This window comes from Ctenocephalides felis, unplaced genomic scaffold (assembly GCF_003426905.1).
Source record: "Ctenocephalides felis isolate EL2017-DRISC unplaced genomic scaffold, ASM342690v1 CF-g0.4_SCAFFOLD_01886, whole genome shotgun sequence".
NCBI classification, from domain to species: domain Eukaryota; kingdom Metazoa; phylum Arthropoda; class Insecta; order Siphonaptera; family Pulicidae; genus Ctenocephalides; species Ctenocephalides felis.
In genome coordinates this window covers 118500214-118511982 of record NW_020538040.1, presented here as the reverse complement: position 1 = coordinate 118511982, position 11769 = coordinate 118500214, and the positions used below count along the sequence as shown (strand labels likewise).

The following is an 11769-nucleotide window of genomic DNA, read 5'->3' as shown; positions in this document are numbered from 1 at the left end:
TTCAAATTCAATATAATTTATTGTTTCTTATATACTTCCAGCCGGTAAAAGACTTTGAAACAATCCCACTTGAAAATTTGGCTGATATAAGTCCTGCTGAATCGACAACTGATTCAAGTTATTTAATAAAAATAGCTTAAGCAGTTGCTTCTGGAGAAGTATCGACAGACTTAGCTAACATGAAACCAGGGCCAATAGCACATTCCCGTTGGCACACGAAGGCTAGCAGGTTACTTCGGTTATATGTAACTACTACTAAGCCATCCAAAAATTTGAAAATTCTGGCAAACTACACAATGAAAGTATATATTCCAAAGTACTTTAACATTAAATATTACAACTCTGTGGTGTATGGTAGTATATTATTTTATAAATTTATTAGCTGGGCGCAATATTTAGACTCGAATTTAAGACAAATTGTGAACAATGTTGCTAAAGAAAACGCATACTATGCTCACTCGGAAAATATTTTATTAGCAATAATAAAAAGGAAATACGAGATTCAGTTGTTTGATAATAAAAAGGAAATACGAGATTCAGCTATAAGAAAAATCTTATGTTACCGTAATAATGTGGAAGACCTGACGCAATTGAGAGATTACAAAACACCCGAAATAAATTTCGAATGCACCGACTATACTAATATGATAGATATGGATGATTATTCAAATATATCCGAACCAGCCTTTACGCTAAATATTCCTCATAAACATCTAGTACAATATCTACAAAGCAATGAGTGTCCATGGCGTGACCCCAAAATTCCGTTCCACATTCAGGGAACTGAGAGACATGTTCAATTACTGGCTAATGTATCAAAACGCGTATTAGAGCAAAATCGCGAAGGTGTTATGACAGCGACACTACTATCTCGTGAAAAGCATCCTCGACTGGAAAGCAAGCAAGATTTCAGATATTAATTTATTTAAATTGTATTAGCTAAATGTAAGAATATTTTATTTTAAATAAAAATATAACTTAAAGTAATAAAAATGCTGTATTTAAACCATGTCATGTAAATAAATAATAGAATAAATATATGTCATTCTTAAAAACCCAAAAACAATATTTTTCTACAAAAGTAGTTTGACCTGTTTCGATGCAAGATTCTAGGTTAAGCTTACTAGCTAATGTCCCCTAAAAGTTTACTTGATGTAGTCTGAGGTTCCTGTAAGTTACTGATTTCAAAAAGCCGGAAAATGTTTTTAACCTGTTTCGATGCAAGATTCTAGGTTTGGCTTACTCGCTAATGACCTCTAAAAGTTTACTTGATGTAGTCTGAGGTACCCGTCAGTTACTGATTTCAAAAAGCCGAAAAATGTTTTTAACCTGTTTCTATGCAATATTCTAGGTTAGGCTTACTCGCTAATGTCCCCTAAAAGTTTACTTGATGTAGTCTGAGGTACCCGTAAGTAACTGATTTCAAAAAGCTGGAAAATGTTTTTAACCTGTTTCGATGCAAGATTCAAGGTTAGGCTTACTCGCTAATGTCTCCTAAAAGTTTACTTGATGTAGTCTGAGGTACCCGTAAGTTACTGATTTCAAAAAGCCGGAAAATGTTCTTAACCTGTTTCGATGCAAGATTCTAGGTTAGGCTTACTCGCTAATGTCCCCTAAAAGTTTACTTAATGTAGTCTGAGGTACCCGTAAGTTACCAATTTCAAAAAGCCGGAAAATGTTTTTAACCTGTTTTGATGCAAGATTCTAGGTTAGGCTTACTCGCTAATGTCCCCTAAAAGTTTACTTGATGTGGTCTGAGGTACCCGTAAGTTACTGATTTCAAAAAGCCGGAAAATGTTTTTAACCTGTTTTGATGCAAGATTCTAGGTTAGGCTTACTCGCTAATGTCCCCTAAAAGTTTACTTGATGTAGTCTGAGGTACCCGTAAGTTACTGATTTCAAAAAGCCGGAAAATGTTTTTAACCTGTTTCGATGCAAGATTCTAGGTTAGGCTTACTCGCTAATATCCCCTAAAACTCTACTTGATGTAGTTTGAAATTATATATAAATACTGAATATTTTGTTAAAACAGAAATAAATATACTGTATATTTTATTATAAAAGAATTGAAATATTTATAGGTTGGAAGTTACTAATTATTTAGAGTATATTACAAAAATTGAATAAAAATAGCCACTTGCACGTATTTTGCACATTGACAACTTATACGTATTCTGCAAATTGACAACTTGCACGTATTTTACACATTGACAACTTGCACGCATTTTGCATTATAAATAACTTATACGTACTTTGCTTATTACAACTTGTACGCATTTCATTTAATTGGTAACTTGTACGCATTTCCAAGAAATTTAGCAAAAAAAAATTCTCCTTATTTAAAATTTAAAGAATTATATCATATATTTATAATAAAAAATATGAAAAGTTTATCTTAAAAACATATATTTCGTAAACTTACAAAATATTTATAACTATTTTCTTGGTATTGTGGTTATTGAAAGAAATAATGAATATTTTTAGTATTGGAATTTGTCGATAAGTTTTGATTTACGTGCTGACTTACGCACGTTGTACAAAATAGCTAAGTAGATACCGAAGAAGTGTTACATGTACAGCATGTACAAGTTTTTGACTGTCAAGCCTAATGATTGTGGCATGCTGAAATGTGACGGCTTAAGGCTTATGCTCTAATAGCATGGGGTGACGTCAAGCCGACATGACGAATCCCCAAGCCAAGGGCTGAGTCTCAACGGATCGCAGCGTGGTAACTGCTCTGCCGAGTACTACACCCCGCCAGGTACCTAAGTCGTTTACAAACGATTCCCAGTCTCTACATCGAACTAGTGACCCATGATTGACCGCTATAGGCAAGACAGATATAACGGACGGATACCGCCACTGTCCAGCGCCTCATTCGGCTAAAAATGGCTCGTGCTATAAACGGCGTGTGCCGAATACCTAATAAATCACATTGTATTGAGCCTTTCGACACACGAGACTCCTAGAGATATCGTTTCTTACTTTGTCTAGAAAGGATACGGCCTTAGAGGCGTTCAGGCATAATCCCACGGATGGTAGCTTTGCACCACCGGCCGCTCGACCGAGTGCGTGAACCAAGTGTCCAAACCTGCGGTTCCTCTCGTACTGAGCAGGATTACTATCGCAACGACGATTCATCAGTAGGGTAAAACTAACCTGTCTCACGACGGTCTAAACCCAGCTCTCGTTGCCTATTTGTGGGTGAACAATCCAACGCTTGGCGAATTCTGCTTCGCAATGATAGGAAGAGCCGACATCGAAAGATCAAAAAGCAACGTCGCTATGAACGCTTGGCTGCCACAAGCCAGTTATCCCTGTGGTAACTTTTCTGACACGTCTTGCTAAAAACTCTTCAAGCCAAAGGTATCGATAGGCCATGCTTTCGCAGTCCCTGTGCACACTGAACAACGGGATCAAGCCAGCATTTGCCCTTTTGCTCTACGCGAGGTTTCTGTCCTCGCTGAGCTGGCCTTAGGACACCTGCGTTATTATTTGACAGATGTACCGCCCCAGTCAAACTCCCCGCCTAGCAGTTTCCTCGAATCGGATCACGCTAGAGTATTGTTGGCGATCGGAGCAATGCCTCACACCACTCTTATGCGCTTGGCTCTAGAAAACCGTGACAGTCGGAACGCAAGTTTTCGACGCACGCTTTCCGCCCAATCGAGTAAGTAAAGAAACGATGAAAGTAGTGGTATTTCACCGACGATATTACTATCTCCCACTTATGCTACACCTTTCATGTCTACTTACAATGCCAGATTAGAGTCAAGATCAACAGGGTCTTCTTTCCCCGCTAATTTTTCCAAGCCCGTTCCCTTGGCAGTGGTTTCGCTAGAAAGTAGATAGGGACAGTGGGAATCTCGTTAATCCATTCATGCGTGTCACTAGTTAGATGACGAGGCATTTGGCTTTTTTTTTGACTAGGAGGGGCATGCAGTTTACGCACACCGGTCGCCAGTTTGACCAGGTAGTGTGGCACTTGGCCCGAAGGCAATACCTACTATACCTAACTCCTAGTTTTGTGCCTGGAGGATGGTGGCGCAGGCAGCACGCATTAATATATTTGGTCATCCAATTTCCTGTCTTTTCTTTTTAACTGTCGTTGTTCTTGACCATTTTGCGAACCCGTTCAGTACTCCGATGATAACTCTGGTTGAGACAATTTTGAGCTCGTCCTTTTCAAGTATTTTATTTCATGTTAAGAACTCTGCCGATTTTACATACCGAACACCCCTGATGTTAAGGGTTATCGTGTTGAAGTTTACCTCAGTTGCATTATACCTTGTCCTTATCATGTCTACCAGCGGCTTGTAATAATCTATCTTCCTCTTATGTAAAGCTGCCAAGTCAGCAGAGCTTCCGACTATTTGGGTGTCTAATACTATGACCTTTCCGTCATGTGCCGCTATTAGGTCAGGTTTCCTAGTTCCTTCGGTTGTTTTGAAGGATGGCTCAAGATCTACTTTTGCGTGAGACTTGTCTAGTGCCCTCTTAACATAGTTGGTTACTGCATTGTGGCGTTCAATGCGTTGGCGATGGCTTCTGTGACAAGTTTGGAGTACATGATCCAGTGTCTCCAAGGCATTACAACCTGCCCTGCAGTATCTGTCCTTCATTTTTCCTCTCGTTGTACGTGACCTTGTGGGCATCGCGTTTATTCTGAATTTTACACAGTTTACGAAGTCTCTGCCTGTGAGAAGTTTGTTGCCCTCTGTAATCCATCGATGTTGGGATGGTGTTTTGAGTGAGTGTTTAAGTGGGTTTCTGTTCACTGACTTATGAAGTGTGCGGGCTCATTTCTCATCCAACTCTTTTTGAGAGCCTATGACGGTGTTGTTAACATGTAGCATTTTCTCACATTTTGCGATCTCGAGCTTGTGGAGGCTTGAGTCGGTAGAGTTCAAGTTCTGGATTCTATTCTTACGTCGAAGGGGTACGAGCCACCTATGGGACGGAATTGATAAACCGCCCTCTTTACAGTGGGCATAAAGGTACGCTAATGTTACATCATTGGGTAGTCTTAGCCATGATCTTATGGCCTTTCTTATCAATCCGTCCAGCGTTTTGAGGTACCCGATTTTTGCATGACCCAATACTGGTTGGTGGAGTATTCTGGGTATGCCTACAGTTCATAGTGCAAAAAGTCTTTGTTGAGGTTTTAACGGTGCCTTAGTTAATTTATCAATGATAATTGATATCTCATGTTCCCTAGGTTTGCACCTTCGGGATTGAACTGGACACCAAGGTAGCTCCAGCTGTCCACTCTTGTGAGTGCGGGTAATGTTTGACAGTTGCAGCTAAATGTAGTTGTTTTATCTATAATCGACTTTTTGACGTGCGGCACGTTCTTGATCGTGACTGTAAATGATTTGTTATTATTTATAATTAAGCCACAGTTAGACATGTATTGACCGGCATGATCTAATAGCTTTTGCAAACCTCCGACCGACTATGCTACCAAAACTAGGTCGTCGGCAAAGGCAAGAATATTGTAGAAGCATCCGTCAACAGTGACCCCGATCTCTCGTGGGGTTCTTTCAATCATCCTGTTCATGATCATGTTAAAGAGGACCGGAGACAGAGGATCTATCTGCTTGACACCGCACCTCGGACTAATGGAACCCGAGGTGAAGCGGCCAAACCGGAGTCTGGTCCATCACGTTCTATATAGATCACTAACATAGTTGACAAATGATTGTGCCAAATTACAATATTTTAGTGTATCGGTCAGAGCTCTATGGGAGATCGAATCAAATGCCTTTGCAACGTCTATAGAAGCTAAATAGAGTGGTTTATTATTTTGCCTGTGGTACCTTAGCAACTGGTCAAGCGCAAAGATGTTATATGCGCACCCGTCAACAGCTTGGAAAGCTTTCTGTCTCTCATCGATCTTTACTCCACTAAGCAGTCGCCTAGCGAGTACTTTATTTAAAGTTCTTGTAAGGACCGATGAAACTGTTATTGGTCTGTAATCTCCTGGGTTTTCCGCGTTGTCCTTTTTAGTTATCAAAGAAGTATAGGATTCAGTCATTGAATCAGGAACACGACCCATATATATAAATATTAAATAGGTTTACCAATAAGTTTATGGGCATCGACCTTAGCAGGTTTACTGATATGCCATAGGGCCCAGGAGCCGAATTCCTTGCTGGAAGCGAATCTTTAACTTCCTGGGGTGTAATTGGACTCCATAAATGCGAGAGATCGTCAGTTCTCGCTTCATCAGTGCTTGGTGTTTCGGAGGACGAGCACGTTAATAGGTTTTGCCAGTATTGCACCATTACATCAGATGGAGGCATGACAATCGTCGTTTTGTTGTCTAGTAAATAGGATATACATTTACTAGGGTTCTTAGCCCAATACTTTTGGGTGTTCTTATATGCTGTCTTTTACTTATTATTGGTGCATTACCTAATTTGTTAGATTGAGGCTTTACTTTTCTTTTAATTGGAAAGGTGGCTTTCAGATATTTAGTCACATTGCTTTCTATTTTTTCCGGTGACTTTCCGGTGCATCCTGTCCTGCACCCGTCTTAAATGCATTAGCTAGCTCATGTTTGGAGGTATCATTAGTGGTTGGAGGGCATGCATTGTAGGTATTTTGGTCCACAGGCATAGCGAGAAACACTGCGACCTGGCCTTTATATTTGGGGGATCGCCTTTGGCCTTCGATAGCTTCCAGCGTCCGCCCTGGTGTTACTGCGAGGAGAGCCTTATTTATTTGACCCACACCTTGCCTTATTAAGAGGGCCTCCTCTTTGGCCATCATTTTCTGCTTCTCTTCCGTCCACCTTGCTTTCTTTGGTACTATTTTGGCGAGTTCTTCATCATACCATTCTTTGTGTGTTTTCTGTTTATGAACTCCTTGACCTACTACAGTTGCAAAATATTTGTTACGTGTAGGAAATTGACATTTATGACCTTCTATATTTATCGGTGGGGGTATTCACCCAAATTTAATTCTAAATTTTCATTATTGTTCCGATGCTTATTGTTTGAAGTTGCACCGATTGAGTTACAGGCGAAAGGGTTGGCAGCCCCTAAGCCCAAATTTCGCAGAAGGTGGCCCTTGGTTTCCCCCCGGAGGGGTACTCATGATGGGACCCACGAGGAGGAAGGCCACTTGCCAGCTGTGGTCCCGAAGAACCACAACCACTTCCACCACTTAAGAGAGTCATAGTTACTCCCGCCGTTTACCCGTGCTTGCTTGAACTTCTTTACGTTGACATTCAGAGCACTGGGCAGAAATCACATTGCGTCAACATCCGCTAGGGCCATCGCTATGCTTTGTTTTAATTAGACAGTCGGATTCCCCTAGTCCGTGCCAGTTCTGAGCTGATCGTTGAATGGCGGCTGAAGACTACGACTGACCGGCCGAAGCCGGCACAGAAACCTCGCTGCAAGAAAGATCTGCGGGGGGCCTAGACACGGGACCGAGCTCGGATCTAAGTCACAAGGACAATTTCACCTCGCCCAGGCCCGGCACATCGGCCTACGCCCGCCACCCGACCAAGCCCGGCACGCCCCGATCCTCAGAGCCAATCCTCATCCCGAAGTTACGGATCCAATTTGCCGACTTCCCTTACCTACAATTTATCTATCGACTACAGGCTCTTCTCCTTGGAGACCTGCTGCGGATATGGGTACGAACCGGCGCGACACCTACCGTGGCCCTCTCCTGGATTTTCAAGGTTCGAGGGGAAGATACGGACACTGCCGCAACAGCGGTGCTCTTCGCGTTTCAAACTCTGTCTCCCTTCTAGAGGATTCCAGGGAACTCGAACGCTCATACAGAAAAGAAAACTCTCCCCGTATTTCCCGACGGCGTCTCCAGGTCATTTTGGATTACCCCGACGAACTCTCTTGCGAGGGCCCGACTTGTAAACGGTTCCGCTGCCGGGTTCCGGAATAGGAACCGGATTCCATTTCGCCCGATGGGTGTGAAATTTTATTCAAAATAAAATACACCAACATCAACATAGGATTTCTCCTGGGGCTTAGGATCGACTGACTCGTGTGCAACGGCTGTTCACACGAAACCCTTCTCCACGTCAGTACTCCAGGGCCTCGCTGGAATATTTGCTACTACCACCAAGATCTGCACCGATGGCGGCTCCAGGCAGGCTTACGCCCAAACCCTTCTGTGCACACCACCGCGACCCTCCTACTCACCAGGGCGTCAAAACGAACTATTATGAACGTTTCTCATACCCTGGCGGGCGAGTATAGGCACGACGCTTCAGCGCCATCTATTTTCAGGGCTAGTTGCTTTGGCGGGTGTGTTGTTACACACTCCTTAGCGGATTCCAACTTCCATGGCTACCGTCCTGCTGTCTTAAGCAACCAACGCCTTTCATGGGTGTCCGGTATCCCATTAGCGTCGTTTAGGCGCCTTAACTCGGCGTTTGGTTCATCCCACAGCGCCAGTTCTGCTTACCAAAAGTGGCCCACTAGGCACTCTGATCCAAATCTCTGGCTTCGCTATTCAAGCAAGCCAGAGATCTCACCCATTTAAAGTTTGAGAAGAAAGTTCGATTAGTCTTTTGCCCCTATACCCAGTTCCGACGATCGATTTGCACGTCAGAATCGCTACGGTCCTTTATCAGGGTTTTCCCTGACTTTGACTTCACCGGGCATAGTTCACCATCTTTCGGATCCTAGCGTGTACTCTCTGAGTGCGTCTCTTCTCGCAATGAGAGTGAGACGCCTCGGGATTGCAAGCACGCATCCGTAGATGCGGTCCATCATCCCTCAGTTTACTTAAGCAAACCTTTACGTGCATTGCGCCTTTAGGTTTTGTATTTCCCAATGACTCGCGCACATGCTAGACTCCTTGGTCCGTGTTTCAAGACGGGTCCCGAACGTACCCACAGCAATAGCATCGCTGACCGGTAATAGAGTCCTTCCGAGAACACGGTAGCTAACAGCTCGAGGCGGCGTCGATGCCGGACTAGGTCCGACGGCCAATAACCGTCCGTGCTTGCAACTGGCTGAACGCTTAAAAGCGACCCTATACCATATCATTTATACCGTCTGGCAGTCAACCGGAGCACGCGGGGTCTGGCGCGAATAAATTCGTGACAGGCTACCGCCGCGGTCGTAGATCGACCAAATGGGTCGCGACGTCCTACTGAAAGAGAAGTGCATGCCAACGCCGCCTAACGCATAAACAGGCGGCGCATAGCAGGACGAATCCCGGTCAATCGCATGCCAATAAATGGAAGATAACGATAATGGGTAAATGTCCCCATTCAAGATAGACTTGAACTCGCCGCAACGCACCGAGATAGTCGGATCCTCCCTAACACTACATTTCCCAGCGTCCGTCTCCGGCCGCGGGATTTAGTGCTGGGCTCTTCCCTGTTTGCTCGCCGCTACTAACGGAATCCTAGTTAGTTTCTTTTCCACCGCTTAGTAATATGCTTAAATTCAGCGGGTGATCTCATCTGCTCTGAGGTCGTATTATGATTATGATGTGCTCGCAAACGTTAGTAAGCAAGCGCACACAAAATCGACGAGGAACCTTTGAATCGTCCAAATTTGCCGAACGAAACCGCATTACGAAGAGTTCGGGTTTCCGGTTATCGGGAGGGTCGCAAGAATATAAAATCTCTAGGACACACAACCCGCCGTAATCCCACAGAACGTCAACGAACGGTTATGTCCGATGTTGCAAAGTGGACTGGCTCGGATATATATATATATATTAACATTGATTCTGCCATGCTCATGAAAAAGCCTTAACGGAGCATGGCGGAATCAATGTATTCAGTATTCGAGATATGTCTCAACGTCGAACAAAAAAATTTAATTTACTAATGTGAAAAAAAATTTTACATTTGCATTTAATTTAAATAGTGAATGTCAATTTCATATATCCAATATGCACTAAATTTATAAATATCAAAATATTTCCTTTTTGGTCAAAAATGATAGTATTTATTTTACAATAATGTTTTGTATCTATAATTTGTTTGGCAATATTGCCTATAATATAACTTGGAATAATTAATTTATTTGTTTCCTACTGAAGTCGTTAAATTTTTTTTTTGTGAAATGTCAAATTTTTGTTTATGATTAATTTTAAATTCAATATGCCGCTTTTTTATTGTGATCTCTGATCTATAAAGTTTTGATGAAGTTTTGGTATCCGAAATGATTTGTTAAGCTAATCAAATAACTATAAATTGTAAATCTATTTATAAAATTATTTTCATTAATATTGACAAATGATAAACTGTTTTTCATGTTAACATTTATTTTTAATTAGATTTAAAACTATACATTGTGATTTTGAATATAGCATTTCATCTAATTCGGATATAAATGTTGGACATATCTATATATGTATATGTTTTTGAATTATATTTTTCGAACTGTCAATTTTTTTTCAAAAATCATAAATCTTTTTTTGTTGAATTTTCCATAAATTTTGACATTTGACATTTTAGTGTTTTGTTTTTTTTTGGCCATTTTCTGTCAATTTTTTTTGAAATTTATAAAAATTATATACTTATATTTCAAATTTACTTTTCAAAATTTCCTATAACCTAAGTTGGATATTGACAAATGTCATTTCACATTTTTTAAATGTTTTAAATTGATGTAAAAATTTTGAAAATTAAAAAAAAAATTAAGTATAACTTAGCGACAAATTAATTAAAAGTGAAAATTCGTGTCATTTTTTATTGAAAATTCGACGCTCTGCAAAATTTTTGAAATTTTTTTATGCTATTTTCATACAAAACTTTGATTGAATTGCGCTCTATCTAAAAGTTAATATTAAGAGCTAAAACTTTCAGAGAATTGTTTTTTATCAATTTGGAACCATTTGAGCCCTTGGGAGCATGAAAATTCTAAAATGTCCGTATTAAGGACCGGCCTTATATATATATATATATATATATATATATATATATGTATGTATGTATATATACATATAGTTTTCGTAATTTTCGTTTTTTCAAAAAAATATTTATTTATTCGTCTACATTAATGTGGTCCCCTTCAAAGTAGTCCCCCCCAGATATAATACACTTATGCCAGCGTTTTTTCCAATTTTCGAAGCACCCTTGATATTCACTTTTTGATATGTCCTTGAGGACTCTCGGCGATTTTCTTCAATCGAGGAAAACCGCCGTCCTTTCATGGGTCTCTTCAACTTTGGGAATAGGAAAAAGTCACACGGAGCCATATCTGGTGAATTTTTGCACTTTGCAACACTTTATTTCATTTTTTACGCAAAATTTAATACAAATTCTTTGACTTTTTCAATTCTTCCATTGTAAAAATCGCCGAGCTCAGAAAAACACGTCGAACCTTAGCGACTACCACAGACAAAGTAAACAGTGAATATAGCTGAAAATTTCATCATACTTTAGGGGCATGTATACCAACACAATAAAAAAAATTTTGACAATCAGACACTCCAGACCCGCGAAATTTAATTATTAGTAATTCCGGGTACTTTTTGAACAGACCATGTATATATATATATATATATATATATATATATATATATATATATATATAACAATTTTTATTGTTCGACGTTGATGCATATCTTGAATACTGAATACATTGATTCCGCCATGATCCGTTTAAATAAGTCTTTTTCGTGAGCATGGCAGAATCAATGTTAAAGTTCGGACTAACAATAGCGTAAATCTGAGAACCGACACAAATATTTTACACGACTCTTATACAAACATCATTAATAATTTATATTTTTTTTATTTATCGTTTTCTCTTCAATAAATTAATC

The 11769-nt window shown here is 40.4% G+C and overlaps 1 pseudogene; it reads right to left on the bottom strand.

The window, feature by feature from the left end:
- Window positions 1-2683: 2683 nt before the first annotated feature.
- LOC113378974 lies at window positions 2684-9465 on the bottom strand (annotated as a pseudogene).
- Window positions 9466-11769: the final 2304 nt, after the last annotated feature.